Source organism: Haliotis cracherodii, unplaced genomic scaffold, assembly GCF_022045235.1.
Source record: "Haliotis cracherodii isolate W230 unplaced genomic scaffold, xgHalCrac1.p SCAF_7, whole genome shotgun sequence".
Classification (NCBI taxonomy): domain Eukaryota; kingdom Metazoa; phylum Mollusca; class Gastropoda; order Lepetellida; family Haliotidae; genus Haliotis; species Haliotis cracherodii.
In genome coordinates, this window is record NW_027266330.1 from 46,679,954 (window position 1) to 46,697,290 (window position 17,337).

At 40.4% G+C, this 17,337-nt stretch overlaps 1 pseudogene; it reads right to left on the reverse strand.

The window, feature by feature from the left end:
* Positions 1-2,282: 2,282 nt before the first annotated feature.
* LOC139448926 (D-beta-hydroxybutyrate dehydrogenase-like) lies at positions 2,283-16,956 on the reverse strand (annotated as a pseudogene).
* Positions 16,957-17,337: the final 381 nt, after the last annotated feature.

The window sequence follows — 17,337 nt, forward strand, 5'->3', positions numbered from 1 at the left end:
GTCTGTAGTGAAGATGAGGATGTCGTCACTAACACGGTGTAGGAACTGGTCGCCTCCCTCAGTCTGGGAGTTTTAAATTAGGAGTATAATTAAAATGTGGGACACTCATATACAGGTATCGGTAATCGGATTAATTAATTACCCGCTAGAATAGGTGAAATGCACTCAGCTGAAAATGTGGCTCTACCGGCAATAGCCATTTCTTAAATGTGGCTCTCCCGGCTAGACACCCCGGGTAGTCCTGTGGGTACCTGGGTCCTACTCAGTACCCACCCGACCCGGTTACCCGAGTTACCCGTCCCAGCCCTCCACTCCAGATCCTAGTTTTGGTGTACTTCAATCCCTGAAAGAATGATGAGGTAAATGTGCTTCACACATTTTTACAACAGGAGCAAGGGAGAAGCTTTTTGCAAGTAAACATCTGCATGTTAAACTACCTGGAGATGGTACTTAACTTGGCAGGAGACGAAACCCTGGGGTTAACCATACTTGAGGAGGACAACTGTCCATCTGTAAATGATAATTACGGTCTAGCTGTGTTTTCTGACAAGGAAACGTACAGGAATGTTCAAATGCACTTACAGAAATCATTGATGAAGCCAGAGAATCAGATCATGTAGTTATTCTTGATCAAATATTTCAGGTGACCTTTTGTCTAGGCGGTGATCTTGAGCTTTTGAACATGGTCTCAGGAATATAATCATGTGCTTGCAACTATAGTTGTGTATGGTGTAAATGTCCATCGGAGGACGGATATGCAGTGGTCAGGTAATGAGTGAGTGAGTGAGTGAGTATGGTTTTACGCCGCTTTTAGCAATATTCCAGCAATATCACGTCGGGCTTCACACATTGTACCCATGTCGGGAATCGAATCCAGGTCCTCGGCGTGACGAGCGAACGCTTTAACCACTAGGCTACCCGACCTCTCCGGTCAGGTAATGAAGTTTTCCAGGAAGCAAGAATGATACGTTAAATATCTATGATGGCGACAAGAAAGTTAGATTATTTGCAGAGATCTAGATCTTGTATTTGCTCATATCAGATCAATTGGTAAAACATCTATTTGTTGAGAGTATTGGACAATGTCCAAAGGTGTAATCGTGTGTACAACAGAGGTAGGTTTTGCAATGTTTTCAGAGGGTCTTGGTGTGGAATTTCATTTTTCAAGAATGATAAAGTTTCGGGGAGATTCATTTTCTGTGATGTTACCGGACCCAAGATATTGCCAAAACAGTTTTTCTTCCTAAACATCCCAAAGTGAAGGAAATCAGCTTTCTGTGGAGTGAGTTCTCATCTATCTGCTCGAATCTTCGGCAAGGTGTTTTCAGGAGTCTGAAGTTGTCTCACTTAATGAAAGGTGAAAGCCATGGGTACGGACACGTGATGGTTTACCAGACTAAAGACGTGACGCATTACATGCATATCTTTGCATACCATGTCTGTGATGTCATCAGATTTCATGGAAATCCGAGAAGCTGTTCACAGCAAGGCTTTGAAAAGTTAAATGACAGTGTTACATCGTGGTTCTACCGCTCAACATGTCACAGAAGTAGAGAAGCACGAAGCAGGTTATGCTAAAACAAAACAGAGTGGTTTCTTTTCAGAGTTTCGGGAGAAGTCCGATGTAAATATAATGTAGATTGTGTAAAGGATGATAGACGGTCATGTACCAACAAGAATAGACAAACTGAGTAGGTAGACTCCAAGATGTGGCAGGAAGTGCATATATGTGCAAATACTCGCTTTTAGATCGGGTGTTCTCTTTCGGGATAGGAATTACTATAGCTTTATGTGACAGTAAATCTACCATAGGCTGATAAACTGGATTTGAACTGAAACATATTTCAAGATTGTTAGAGTGTTACCAAATGAAACGAATCAGTTTTAATGTGTGAAGTTTAAACACATTTTCTCATATCTAGTATTTCATTTCATAAACATTCCATGATGTTTCGACTACTGATTATTTGTTTTGTGTAGTACAATGTTCTTCAAATGAATTTTGTTTTCATGGAAAGCTACGGAATGTGACATTGTTTCAGGTATATCTATAGTGAAATGTGTAAAATAATGTAGGTTCATGATCAAAATTTAGCTTATATAGCGGGAAAACTACAAAGTTGCCGCTTCCATATACATATTAAAAGTCAAAACACATTTTTATAACTGATGTATTGATAATTAAGCACACTTGTTATTCATAACAAGTTTATCATCAGCGTTTGTCATAAATGAAAATTATTCATCCCCGATGAATGTGAGGTAGTCTCGCGTCATCGCTGTCACTGTGACGTAAACCCTGCATCAACGAGGATGGGTGCACCGGTCATATTGCAAGCTGAAGAGGAGCAGAGGAACTCCACAAGACCACAAATCTGAAAGAAAATCCGGAGAGCGATCTAATTATAATCGGAATTTTAAGATTGTGAAATCTCAACGGTGTGGTGCCTCCTTCCTGTGCCGGCCACGACAGTGCAGTTAGCACACTGTATCTCGTGGGGTCGAGGTTTGGATCCCCCTCATCCTATTGCTTGTAAGAGGCGACACAACTGACTCAGGTGGTCGGGGTCTGTGACTTGGTTGATTGCGTGCCATCGCACCCCGGCGACTATGCCGTTGCTCATGATGTCAATCACTGGTTTGTCTGCCCAAGACTCAACAGTTTACAGACCACCGCCTGTGGTGAATAGTGATGAGTATGGTAAAAAATGATCAGAGACACCAACACTCAAGCTGAAAGAATCACTCAAACAATTGATATTAATGTATTTGATTTAATATACTAGGTATATTTGCAAAGTTCATGTTAAGAAACAAAAGAGATTTTCTAATAATTAATAGCGCAAACAGGTTTTATGAATTACCTCGCTTACACTACAGTATTCCGATGATAACTGGTTTGCACCCCGTAAAGCTTGGTTAGGTTGTCTCCCCTTAACTGTTGCTATGTCATTCTCAAATTGCTTGTTCATATTAACGGGGGGCACGGGGGGCCCAGTCGTCTAAGGCGCCGCGATTCGCTGTGCAGAGTTGCGTCCCTTGGGCACGCCAGAAACCTATGATTTTGTGGGTTCTAATCCCGTTTCGACCCGATTATGTTTCTAGGTTTGTCAGCACCATACCCGTGCTCGTGGGTTTCACCGAAGTGGTAAACGTCTGAGACCTGCATCACTTCGGGCTTTCCTCCCACATTAAGCTGACACGCCGCGATATAACAGGAATACTGTTAAAAGCGGCGTTAAACCCAACTCACTCACTCACTCACTCACTCACTCACTCATATTAACGGCTACAGTTTCTACCAAACCGCTTTGAGTCAGCGGTTTAAGAAGAGTGTTTATAATCTAAAGCCCCCAAAAGGTATATTAGGTTTTTGGTCTTTGGGTCTGGCCAAAACTCACTCGACAACACGATCCTTTTCCCGCTTTCATTTTCGATGAGCCCATTTTCAAAAGGTACCGACTATTTGCTATTTGGGGGAGGGGGAGGGGTTTTTTATCGAAAAAAAACCAAATTGATCAAGAAAATTATTGAAATAAATATTTATGCTTCAGACTGTTAAAAAATGATATTGCCTACCTTAAAAATGTCATTGTTGCATGGAATTTTTGACGAAACAATATTTTGACTCATAGTTTTAATTTAAACATATCTGGTTTTGAAGCTGCAGCTGAAAATAAATCTATTCTCCAAACACAATCCCAGCCCGCCACGGGAGAAAAAAGAAGTACCTCAGTAATTTCCACGGCTTTCTTGGTGGGGTTGTTCTTCTCCACAAACACTTGCTGTAACATTATAAACCTAATCATTGGGATCGCTATTAAGTAAGAGACTTCATCTATAGGCATTAAAACCTATTGTGAGCTTTTACTTTCCAGTCGGGTTAAATCTCATAAACAGGGAAGTTGTAAAGTCTCTGGAATTTTATATAATATCCCAGGGATTTTATTAAAGTACTCACGGAAATGAAAAAAAACTGTTTTTCTCAATTTAAAAATCGACACAAAGTGTTACGTAGCTGTAAATACGAATTGAAAAACAACTCGAAAAGTACTAGTCTGGATTTGCTAGTTTGATCTCAGTGAATAATACAAAATGTACTTTACAGGAGGTCATTTGTCGGCACTTTCAACATTCAAAAATATAACTAAGTCCAAATTGACATAGCAGAAACAGACTATAGGCATTATGCACCTGTTCTCACCAGTCGTCAAGGTGTCATAGGTCACCTTGATCTACTTACACCTGGTTATGCCCTGTTTCACAATAGTCTGTTTTATTCACATTTTTACACACTTTTACGTGTAAAAAGGCATAAAAACATTTGATACGCTGTATTTGTGCCACGGCCCAAGTAGTACTAATTTAGTTGTTTGAATATTTACATATTTTGTATATTAACTGCATTTATTTAAGATCTGAGGTCGAAAATACAGCTTTTTTTCATTTCCGTGAGTACTTTAATATACCTTCCGTTCAGATTGTAACATGTAATGAAATGTAAAATCAAATGACAAATGTTTTCTTTATATTCCCAAGGATCGAACTCGCAACCTTTATCTCTGTAGCCCAGTGAGTGTACCGCAAGGCTATAGAACTGCTGATAAGCCTCACTGTTTTTTAGAATGTCCTTTTCCAAGATCCGTACGCCAGCAACAGATATTTTACGCGCGTTTCCTAAGGTTCATGGAAAGTATGTTCGAAACATAAAAATGTTGATAAATGTTGTTTTAAGTTTCTTTTTTCGGTTTATAAGCATGGAAAAAACACTTTCCCTCGATATTGGTAGATAGGGCATGCCCTGGGGGTCGGGAAAAACCGCGGGGGCTTCTCCCCCTTGGTTTTTCCCTCTCCCGAGGGCATGCTCTGTCTACCAAAATCTCGTGAGCGTGTTTTCTCCAATACGTAACATATTCACAATTTCAGGTTTTTTTAAATATCGACAAAGTTAAACATATCAAAAGTTCCGTCCGCTATGAGGTGAGGTGGGGTGAAATGGGGTTTAACGTCGCGTTCAAGATTATTGCACTTATATAGCGATGTGCATGCACGTTTGTGCGTGTGGCTGCTTATCCTAGTACGAACTATTGCCGATTTTATAGTGCTAGCCCACTATGGTACCATACTGCAGTTCACATGAATACCCCACTCAGACACAGTATACTGACTCCGAGCCGACCAGTCCTTGTTTAAGCACCTTAATGCCGAGCGCCACACAAGGTAACAAAAAGTACCATCTTTTATCGTCTTTTGGTATGACGGGGACCGGGGATCGAGCGCCGGACCTTCCGCTCTCCGGGCGGACGCTCTACCACTAGACCACGGAAGCTGTCCTGTCTGCTATGAGGATTATGTTTTTGTCTGCAAAAATACCGCAGACAAATTTAAAAAGATATTGTTACGCTAAAAGAATTGAAGAGTGGAACGGTAATATCAGCCACGGAATAGGATTAAGCAGTGCTTATAACATTGCTCGATGGCTAAGTGTTAAGACATACCATTGCTTCATCAAACGTGAGATTATTCTTGTTAACGTAATCCCTTATAAGTCCGTGGCTCACTGAAACAAACAAAACATACATACGATAAATGGAATAATTCCATTATTCAGATGCTGGTAAGGAGAAATGGTGTCTAGCGTCTTATACCCCGTTCACATGCACAACATTTACTAACGTAAGTAATTTTGCACATGTGTGACAATACAAACGTGCGTATATGTAAATTTACTATGCGTTCACATGAAAAGCATCGTTGGTGTGGAAATAAAGTATGTAAATTGTGTAAAGCACACATATACACCAGTCTGTTCACGACTCACGAAAACACGTTGTTTTCTAATCAAAGTTGAATGAGAAGCGAGTTACTTCATCAAAAAGTTTCGCGTGAAGCAACACGTGTTTGATTTAATTTGTACACAAAGTTTTGACTCCTTGAAACCAAAAGAAAACACCGTCCGCTCGACTCTGTATATACACATAAAAGTAGGCAACTGTTGACAATTTGTTTAGTGTTGGCAAAAGAACAGATATTAATCAGATCATCCTCTAATGTTGACATAAACGTTCACATTGCAACATATACACACAGTGCAAATTTACATTTACGTTTTCACCTGCTCCAGACATGATGCAAATTTGCTCCTGGTGTACATATACACACATGAGTAAACGCGTTCACATGACAACTTGAGGTATACTCACGTATGTATTTCTACACACGTATGCAAATATACACACATAATGTATAGAGGCGCATGTGAACAGGTATTAGTTCAGACTAACAATCGGATTATAGTGCGAGCCTGCCGTGGGCGTGGTCCGATCTAGTGCCTGATTTTCGATGCTAGCACACTGAGATTCCATGCACCAGTTTAACATTGAAACCCTACTCAGACACAGCATACTGACCCCGAGCCGACCGATCCCTGCTATATGCCTTTATGCCAAGCGTTGCTCAGGGTAACATCAAATACCATCTTTTTACATCTTTTGGTACGACACAGCCGGGCATCGGACCACTCCCACCACTCTCCGGGAAGACGCTCTATCCACTCCACCACGGAGGCGGTCAGTTAAGCTGAACAGAGATGCCCGCCATGGAACCCCAGTCTGGGGGTGGGGGGAGGGCTCGGAGTGGACAACAAGTTTTTTTGTTTTTTTGTTTATTTGTTTGTTGTTTAACGTCGCACTCAGCAATATTACAGCTATATGGCAGCGGTCTGTAAGTAATCGAGTCTGGACCAGACAATCCAGTGATTGACATCATGAGCATCGATCCACGCAAATGGGATACGATGATATGCATCAAACCAAGTCAGCGAGCCTGACCACCCGATCCCGTTAGTCGCCTTTTACATGCATAGTCGCCTTTTACGGCAACCATGGGTTGCTGAAGACCTACCCGACCCCGGGTCTCCACGGGTTGGTCAAAAGTAACTACTGAGATACCCTCAATTCTAATTTGTCAGAAACAGCTCGGGACTGACCAACCATATCGGACCAGGACCAAACAGCAAGGAAAATCAAAAATATGTTTGCCCAATGCGTGTCCAAGGAAACCTCTAATCTAATCTACACAGATCAGAATTAATTCACCCAAAGTTCTTCCAGGGATTATTAATTACTTTATCTGGTTTATCATACTATATGTCAACTAACAAGGAACTGCATCACGTATACATGTTTGAATATGATCAATACGTATCGAAAACATCATTATCATCATCATCATCATCATCATCATCATCATTGGGACGGTGGGGTAGCCTAGGGATTAAAGCGTTCGGTCGTCATGCTGAAGTTCCGGGTTTGATTCCCCACATGGCTACAATGTGTGAAACCCATTTCTGGTGTCCCCCGTCGTGATATTGTTTGAATATTGCGAAAAGCGGCGTACAAGCCAACACACTCACTCGTCGACGTCATCATCATCATCACATCGTCGATACTTACTGGGCGCGTTGGCAAAGCCAGGACAGATGGCGTTGCACGTAATTCCATAAGGTGCTGCTTCCAGGGCCACGCACTATCAACACAGTCAGTGCATGTGGGTGAGTGAGTGAACTTTGTTTGTGGGTTGTTAACCCGCACTGAGCAATATTCTAGTTGTATGACGGCATAATCGAGTCTGGGCCAGACAATCGAGTGATTGACATCATGAGTATCGATCTACGCAATTGGGGTATAATGACATGCATCAACCAAGTCAGCGAGCCTGACCACCCGATCCCGTTAGTCGCCTCTTACGACAAGCATAGTCGCCTTTTACAGCAAGCATGGGTTGCTGAAGACCTACTCGACCCCGGGTCTTCACAGGTACGGTCGTATGGCGAGTAAGCGTAGTAGGCCCAAACTGACGCCGGTCGTAGACATTTGGTGAAAGTCATAAGCACTGGATAACATGGATAACATGTTGCTGGCAGACAAAGAATAACGATGCGTTATCCACATGCCCCGACATCCTTGTATACTTCAAATTGTAAACAGACTATATACTATTTGTAGGGGATAATTAGAAATAAGGGTAATAAACTCTAACGTATTGATTCTCGATGGCGATTTTCATAACATATTCATTACTTAATGAAGCTTTCAAAATGCCATTTTCAGTGTTTCCGGAAACGTGTCCGCGTTAAAGCCAAACTAACCCCTGGCCCACTTTGTGGAGGGGTTGGGGTGTGGTCAAATGGAGAAAATCGAGGATTCGAACTCATGACCAGTCTGTAGATTATTGTGGATCCTTACCCCGCCACTTCCCTCCCACACAAGTTGACTGCCGTTACATACTACTATAACTAGAAAAAACTGTTCCAGGTGCCTTTAAACCAAGCTCACTCCCTGTCAGACAGCTGGAATATTACTGAGTGCGGCGTTAAGCAAAAAAAAAAGATGCATTTCATAACCCGAGTTGTCAAAGATCGAGATGCACGTGCAAAAGGCTCGGTGACACATTTCACGTGCATCTCGCAGAGCCGGCTCACAAAGTGGTCTCACAGTTTATCATAGATATCCGCAGGTGCTGGGGTTCTTTGAATGTTTGTTTGTTTGTTGTTTAGCGCCGCTCTCAGTCCAGCTATATGAAGGCCGTCTGTAAATAATCGAGTCTGACCAGACAATCAGTCCTGGGCATCGATCCACGCAGCTGGGATACGATGACATACATCAACCAAGTTAACGAGCCTGACCATCCGATCCCGTTAGTCGCCTCTTACGATAAGCATAGTTGTCCCTTGCACTCGTCGATATAAAACTTAATTCTCTATCTCAAATATTAAGGTGCGCGTATTTACCACGCGATGAAATGGTATACAAAATGTTCCGGAAAAAAAGTAACATGACAAACCGTTGAATGTGATTGTATTTAAACCCGGTAATGAATTATCCAATTCATTTCACAATAATGATAAATCGATGCCATATGCATTGAGTATGAAAGGCGATGATAAAACCCAAGAGTACCCGAGAAAGGCCAATTAGACCCGATCTCGATGCGCAATACGCTGAACGACCAGCCAGACTGACGACACCCATTTGTAACGACATATTGATGATACGTCCCCAACCTGCAACATCACGGGAACGATAACCGATACAGACACTCTTTAGAGAGAGAAAGTGTCCAGTTACCACGGATTTGACTGCTGCGCATGGACATCAGTCATTACCCGGAAGCAACAGCGTTATAATGTGCAGCATTCTGTTGGAAACAACCGTTGCAACATGTTGGCAAAGTATTGCTTAGGAAAACGCAATCAAATTTGAAAATGATTAGATAATACTAGTAAATGGATAGGTTGAGAGTTAGTGATGACACTGATTAACATTCATCAACATGGTATTAGTTCAGGGATTGTTTAAAGGTAGAGCGTCCGCCCGGAGAGTGGAAGGTCCGGGGTTTGATCCCCGACCGCGTCATACCAAAAGACGTTAAAAGATGGTACTTGTTGTTACCCTGTCTGGCGCTCGGCATGAAGTGGCTAAAACAAGGACTGGTCGGCTCGGTCAGTATACTGTGTCTGAGTTGGGTATTCATGTTAAACTGCGGCATGGTATCTCAGTGAGCTAGCACTATAAATCGGCATCAGTCCGGACGAGTACAAGCAGCCACACAAACACACACACGTACATGCACGTCGCTATATAAGAGCAATAATCTTGGACGCGACGTTGAACCCCATTTCACCTCACCTCACCTTCAGGGATTGTTATATTCAATGTTGTATTTCTGTTCCGCATTCAACGTTTCTAGCCTGTAACAGACACAAAAGATGTGATTCATGCCAGGGTTCGACTTCAGACGTTCAGTCTGTGAAGCAAACACTATTACCATTAAACTATAACCATTTTATAGAACTAATTATCAATTATCAATTGACTGCCTTATATTGTTATAAGGGAAGTAATCTGTGCTCGTGGGTTTCACCACGGCGGTAAACATCTAAGACCTGCATCACTTCGGCCTTTTCAACATTAAACTGACACGCCGTGATATAAATGGAATACTGTTCAAAAGGACGTTAAACACAACCCACTCACTTACTCAATTTTGGGCAGTAGATATAAAATTATTGTAAGTTTTTTCCTGATAATTGTTAATGGCTAAATGCTTGTAAATGAGGGTGACCTCCCTTAGTTGTTTACCGAACAAACTCCATCCCAACGATGGACCAGAAACAATATACCGATGGTCTCTGGCATCTCGGAGAGAAAAACGTCTTATATGCTTAATTTACAAGATTTGTAGGAAACCTAACATCTTTAATTCAACATGTCGAATAATAATCCATCAACTGTTAGGATTATTGCAATAAGGCAGGAGTACGTAAAACCTTTTTTTAGCAATGTTACCTTTTCATCAGTGAATAGATAAAATGACATGCCCAAATATGGAACATTTTCTTATACTGGACAACATTCACCTTTTTTCTTCATCCCAGGTAGGAAGTGTTTGATGAGGAGGAAGGGTGACGTCACAGACACTGCCATGACGTCATTCCACTTGCCGAGAGGCAGCTCTTCTACCGGCGCGTTGTAGATTGTTCCTGGAATATAACAATATAATTTGGGATATTAAAACAAAGAATGCTTATATGCTTAATTTACAAGATTTGTAGGAAACCTAACATCTTTAATTCAACATGTCGAATAATAATCCATCAACTGTTAGGATTATTGCAATAAGGCAGGAGTACGTAAAACCTTTTTTTAGCAATGTTACCTTTTCATCAGTGAATAGATAAAATGACATGCCCAAATATGGAACATTTTCTTATACTGGACAACATTCACCTTTTTTCTTCATCCCAGGTAGGAAGTGTTTGATGAGGAGGAAGGGTGACGTCACAGACACTGCCATGACGTCATTCCACTTGCCGAGAGGCAGCTCTTCTACCGGCGCGTTGTAGATTGTTCCTGGAATATAACAATATAATTTGGGATATTAAAACAAAGAATGGGGACACCAGAAATGTGCTTCACATTTTGTACCCATGTGGGGAATCGAACCCAGGTGTGTGGCGTGACGAGTGAACTCTTTGACCACCAGGCTACCCCGCCGTCCCTGAACAATGTTTAAGGAAACACCATGTTCTCCATTATCAATATTTTTATTCCCTACCTTCCTTAATCACCCGTTCATACATGCATCTGATATGCAGTCAGTACTGCAATTTTGTATTGTTACATACGATGTGAGATCACATATATTGATCAACCATATCCAAGTTTTTCTTTTAGAATGTGTTTCCTGCAGAGTTTGTTGGCTTGTTGATTTACACCGCAGTCATCAATGTTCACGCCGACCTGTAAGTAATCGAGCCTGGGCCAGAAGAACTAATGATTGATATTATGAGCGACGCCGTCGGAATACGCTGGCACTGAGCCGACCAAGTTACCCTACCTGACCACCCGACCCCCTTTGTATGATCAGCAATAGTGCTGGATCCCTACTCAAAGCCGGATCCCTGCATAGACAAAAACATGGTAACGGTAAAGACCGGCTCAAAATAGGTCTTCAGCAACCCATGCTTGCCGTAAGAGGCGACGATGGTTGCCGTAAGAGGCGACTATGGTTGCCGTAAGAGGCGACTTACGTGGTCGGTCGGCCAGACTCGCTGACATGGTTGATGAATACCATCGTATTCCAATTGCGTAGATCGATGCTCTTGATGTCAATCACTGAATTATCTGGTCCAGACTCGATTATTTACTGACCGCCGTCATATAGCTGTAATATTGCTGGGAGTGGCGTTAAACAACAAACAAACAAACAAATATACAAACAAAGAATCTTACAGGCCGCCGTCACAGAGCTGGAATATCGCGTGCGCGTGCTCGTCAACAGGAGACAATTTAAAACATCGCACTCTCACTGCGATTGTTAACCCTGTAGTGTGCAGCGTGGTGGCGTCACATTCACAAGAGTAACGGATTAAGAAACTATCAATAAAAAAACACCGATTCACAAAATTATCTTGGTTATTCCTTGACAAACAGAAGAAGGCTTTACCTGCGTTATTCACAAGTATGTCCACCCCATCCGGGTATATCGTGGTCACGTGATCACAGAATCCCTGCACGGATATACCACTCCAAAGAAGTTAAGGACAACCCAATTCTTTCATTTTACTATAGTCAATATATCATGTAAGGATAGATTAACTGTAGTAATATGAAACGATCGGGTGTTCCTTTGCTTCTTTTGAGTAGTATGTATGCATGTATCCATCTATATGACGGCGGCCTGCAAATAATGGAGTCTAGGACAGACTTCAGTGGTTGATAATGTGAGCACCTATCCACGCCGTCGGGGTACGCGGTCACACGATCAACGATATTCCCGAGCCCGAACATACCTCGGGTAGATATACGCATGTGCTATAAAACATGTGGAGTTTTAGTTCAACAGCATACAAACAAAACGCGGGAAACAACAAAGATCGAAGACAGGACCTGTCGAATAGGTTGTTTTTTCTTAAATGGCAAATTTATTAGTTACTGAAAACATTGAAATTTTGATATGAAAGTAATCTAATCTAATCTCTGCACATAGACTTGGTACGAAATCAGGAAAATCACCAAAACCAATGATCGTAAAGTGTATGTACCCCGAAGATATAGTGTGGGCACTAGTCTCTGTCCAAATCTTAAAGAAAACCGATTTGGTATATCCAACGACCTAACGAAAAAACCAGCGAGATAAGGAACAGGATCTAGAAAAGAACAAGTTTGGCTGCTATAAGTATGGCAAACTGATCATTGTTGACAGACGCCCATCTCAGTCCGTCAGTAGCCAAGGCAACACCAAAACAACAAACACCGCAAGCAGTGTAACGAGGGGGATAATCGCGTCACAACCTCGGGTCGATGGACCCCACCTTCGCTCGAAGAAGAAATAGGGGTGTGGTCAGGGCTCAGGCATCAGCTGTCTGACGCATCTTGACTTTTTATTCTGGAATATCAATGGTTTAATGGAAAAAATATGTGACAATGACTTTATTGATTTTGTAAACATGTTTGATGTTGTCGCGCTTAGTGAAACATGGACAAATAGTTGTGATTTAGCTACACTATTCCAAGACTACATGTATGTATCGCACTGTTCAGTCATGTAAAACTGCTTCGTATGGTAGACTTACGGGAGGAATTTCATTACTGATAAGGAAAAGAATATCAAACTTCATCAAGTTTTCCAAAGTCTGTGATAATTGTATATTTGTTTTATTTGACAAGTCACTTCTTAGTACACCCAAAGATATACTGTTAGGCTCTGTATATATCATCCCAGAGAATTCACCGTGGTATCATGAGAAATACATTGATTGTGGAATGTCTATTTTTCAAGATTCTCTTATGGATGTTTTGCAACAACTTAGTGACGTGTCTATTGTACTGGGGGTGACGTCAATGTTCGTACCGGTACGGATAAGGATTTCGTTGAAGACGATAAAATGAAAACTTTACAAATGGAAAATTGTGATTTCTTATGTGACAGTCTACAGATGAAACGTTTTTCAACTGATAAATCTGTTAATAAGTAAGGGAAACTACTACTTAATCTGTGCTCTATTATAAATATGAATATTGTGAATGGTCGAGCTGGTTCAGATGTATCTGTTGGTGACTGTACATTTCTTGCGTCAACAGGAGCGAGTGTATTAGATTCTGTCATTGTGTCAAGTGATTTGTTTGCAACGTGCTCAGATTTTAGTATCGGATCTCGGACCGAGTCACCGCATATGCTAGTCAGTTGTACATTTTAATCACGTGACTATGAAATCTACACCAGTTCGTCAGCTGATACCCACCGAGACGGGGAAGGTTTCAAATTTTTATGGGATAATAATTTTGCTGAAAGATTTAGAGACAATTTCCTATCATCCGATATATCATCTATGCTTAATGACTGTTGCACACTTGCCTTGACCGATATCGATCAAGCTGTGAAAGTTTTTACTGATGCTTTTCACCAGGCTGCGGACTTCATGAAAAAAGAGAAGAAAACTTATCCTGTAAAATCAGACCAACCATGGTTTGACTCAGAATGTGATTTCAATCGATCAGAAACGCTGAGGCTACTGAAATGTTTTAGAAGATCAAAGAACAGTGAATCACTACATTTATATATTACTCAACGCAATAAATATAATGACCTAATAAGGAGCAAAAAGAGACTATATAATGCATCTGTCAGAGACATTTTACTAGCTAATATAAATAACTCAAACGAGTTTTGGACTGTGCTAAAGAAATATACACCCAAGTCGTCAAAAAAGGACAATGTAAATATATCAGAATGGTTTTCGTATTTCAAGAACTTATTTGAAGAATAGGATGCTAATTTGCCAGGACAGACTAAAAACTCTGATACTGACTATAATGCTGATGATACGACCGCCTGTATACTGGAATCTCCGATCACTCAAGAAGAGATACAAGAAGCAATCTATAAACCAAACAATTTTAAATCTCCAGGGTTCAGAATTTCTCAAATCCTCGTCCGATATATTGTTGCCATACATGGAATTGTTCTTTAATGTCATTTTTGAATCATCTTATTTCCCTGAATCATGGAGTACAGGTATCATATCCCTTTGTATAAGTCAGGTGATAAATCTGATCTTAATAATATTGCCCTTTTAAGTACTTTAAGTAAACTTTATACATCAGTTCTTAATGCACGATTAGTATTTTGGGCAAATTCGTATGACAAAATTAGCGAGTCGCAAGCGGGATTTCGAAAAGGATAAAGCACAATAGATATTAATTTTTTCCTTTTACAAACTGTTATTCAACACTACCTTTCAAAAAAGCGTGGTAAGTTCTATGTGCTTTTTGTGGACTTCAAATAAGCTTTCGACTTTGTTAACAGATCTAAATTATGGTTTAAAATACATGGGAGTTTCACCCAAGATGTTAAATTCACTTGAATCTATCTATTTTTGTGTGAAGGGATGTGTTAAATCAAATAACATATTATCTGAAAGTTTTGATTGTCCTTCAGGCCTCAGGCAAGGTTGCGTGTTGAGCCCCTTCTTATTTTCGATTTTTATAAATGAGCTTGCTGAACAAATAGAATTTTCATGTGCGCCAGGGGTGCAGCTGCATCCTGATATCATACAGGTATTTTTGCTGTTATTCGCAGATGATATCGTCCTTTTTGCAGATACTGTCTATGGGCTACAAAAACTAATTAATATTTTAAGTTGGTGATAAATACCACCTGTCTGTTAACTGAGCAAAAACTAAAATCGTTGTTTTTAAAAATGTTGGATATTTATCAAGAGTCGAAAAGTGTTATTTTAACGAGCAACAGCTTGAATGTGTTTCATGTTACAAAATACTTGGGATTATTATTCTCTAGATCACAACAGTGGTCTGCTTATGTTAATAGCGCATCAACTCAGGCAAAAATGTTCTGTTTGGAATTATTAAATCATATATGTTAAATCCCTTACCTCATGATCTATTTTTTTAAATCTTTGATTCCAAAATCAGCCCGATTCTATTGTATGGCTCTGAAGTTTGAGGTGTTCATAATTACGAAGAAATAGAAGTTGTTGAAATGTTTGCCTGTAAGAGATTTTTATGTGTTAAGCAGTCATCCGCAAATCACGTTGTTGAAGGAGAATGTGGAAGATACCCAATGTACATATTTGCATTTAAACGTGTTGTTAAGTATCGGTGGAAAATTATTAATATGCCTGAATCACGTTTGGTAAAGAAATGTTATGACTTATTATTGTTAGACTGTAGTAATGGTAAAACTAACTGGGCATCAAAAGTAAGACCCATCCTATTCTCTACTGGTTTTGGTTTCATATGGGAACAACAATTTATAAGTAATATCTCCAGCTTTCTGTCGGAATTTATACTCCGTCTAAAATTATCTTATGAACAAAACTGGCACTCAGCTCTTTCATCAAGCTCAAAATCAACTCTTTACAGTTTATCTAAAACAAATATCGGCTTAGAAACATATTTAAAAGAATTATCAATTTTTGAATATAGATGTGCCCTTGCGCAATTCATATGCTGTTCCCACCAGCTCCGAATTGAGACTAGGAGGTATAAAAACGAGTTAAAATCTGAAAGGTTGTGTCTGGCTTGCAATCAAAATCAAATTGAAGATGAATTTTATTTTATAATAATTTATGATCGATGTGTACATTTAAGACGACAATATATACCTGTACCCCTCCATACATACGTTTAATATTTTAATGGCATCAAATAATGTGTTAATCATTCAAAATCTATCCGACTTCATTTACAAAGCAATGAAACTACGTCTTGTACCAATCACCTAAAATGTACCTTTGTATTATGTTTCTCTCTCACTATATACTCTGTAATGTATAATGGGCCTGTGGCCTACAATACATAATGAATAAAGACTATATATATGAAACTTTTGGTGAAACCTACGAGCAAGTGAACAGGGCTGACCAACCAAGAAATATAATTTAGGGTGAATATAGAATTCGGACCCAAAATCATAAGTTTCTGCCACACCTAAGGGGCGCAACTCTGCATATTGAATTGGGGTGCCTGGCGCCTGGACCACCTGCGCCCCTGTTTTGAAAGAGGACATTTTCATTACTCTGTAATGAGCACTGTATATTTCACACAGAACTTGGACGTGGTGAAAAGAACGATGTTGTTGGGGTTTGTTTTATTTCAGGAAAAATAAAACTATGAACAGGCCAAAGCTTCAGCAAAACTTCAAGATCAACGTGTTAGAAAGTTTCTAAACGCTTACCTCCACATCTGGCGTCCCAAATACTCATTCATATGAACAAAATTGATAACGAATTAACCTTTTAAAGTCGTTGACAATGGAGTCTATCAACTCTTGACTGCCGAGTCCAGTAAGAATTATTGAACATCCTTTCCCTGCAAGTTGATTGGCTATTCCTTAGCCGAACCCGGTTACCAGCGCAACCTTGCCTTCCATGATGCCCCAAGTTCTGAATACGAAACAAACTGCATTTACTGATGAGCGTTTTGGCTGGTCTATTTAAAACTTCCCTAACTATGATTGCTTAAGAATAACATCATGGTACCTGTAAGAGATTCGGATCATTAAAATAAGTCAGTGCCATGAGATTTGAAACAGTCCCGTTATCCAAGGCTTGAAATGGATCGATCGGGTGGTCGGGCTCTGGGATTGGTTTTGTGTCGTCGTGCCCTGACAAAATGAAATATTGGTCATAATATCAACCCGTGAAAATACGGAGTAGAACAGGTCTTCAGAAGCCCATGCTTGCATCAAAAAGCGACTATGCTTGTCGTAAGAGGCGACTAACGGGATCGGGTGGCCAGACTCGCTGACTTG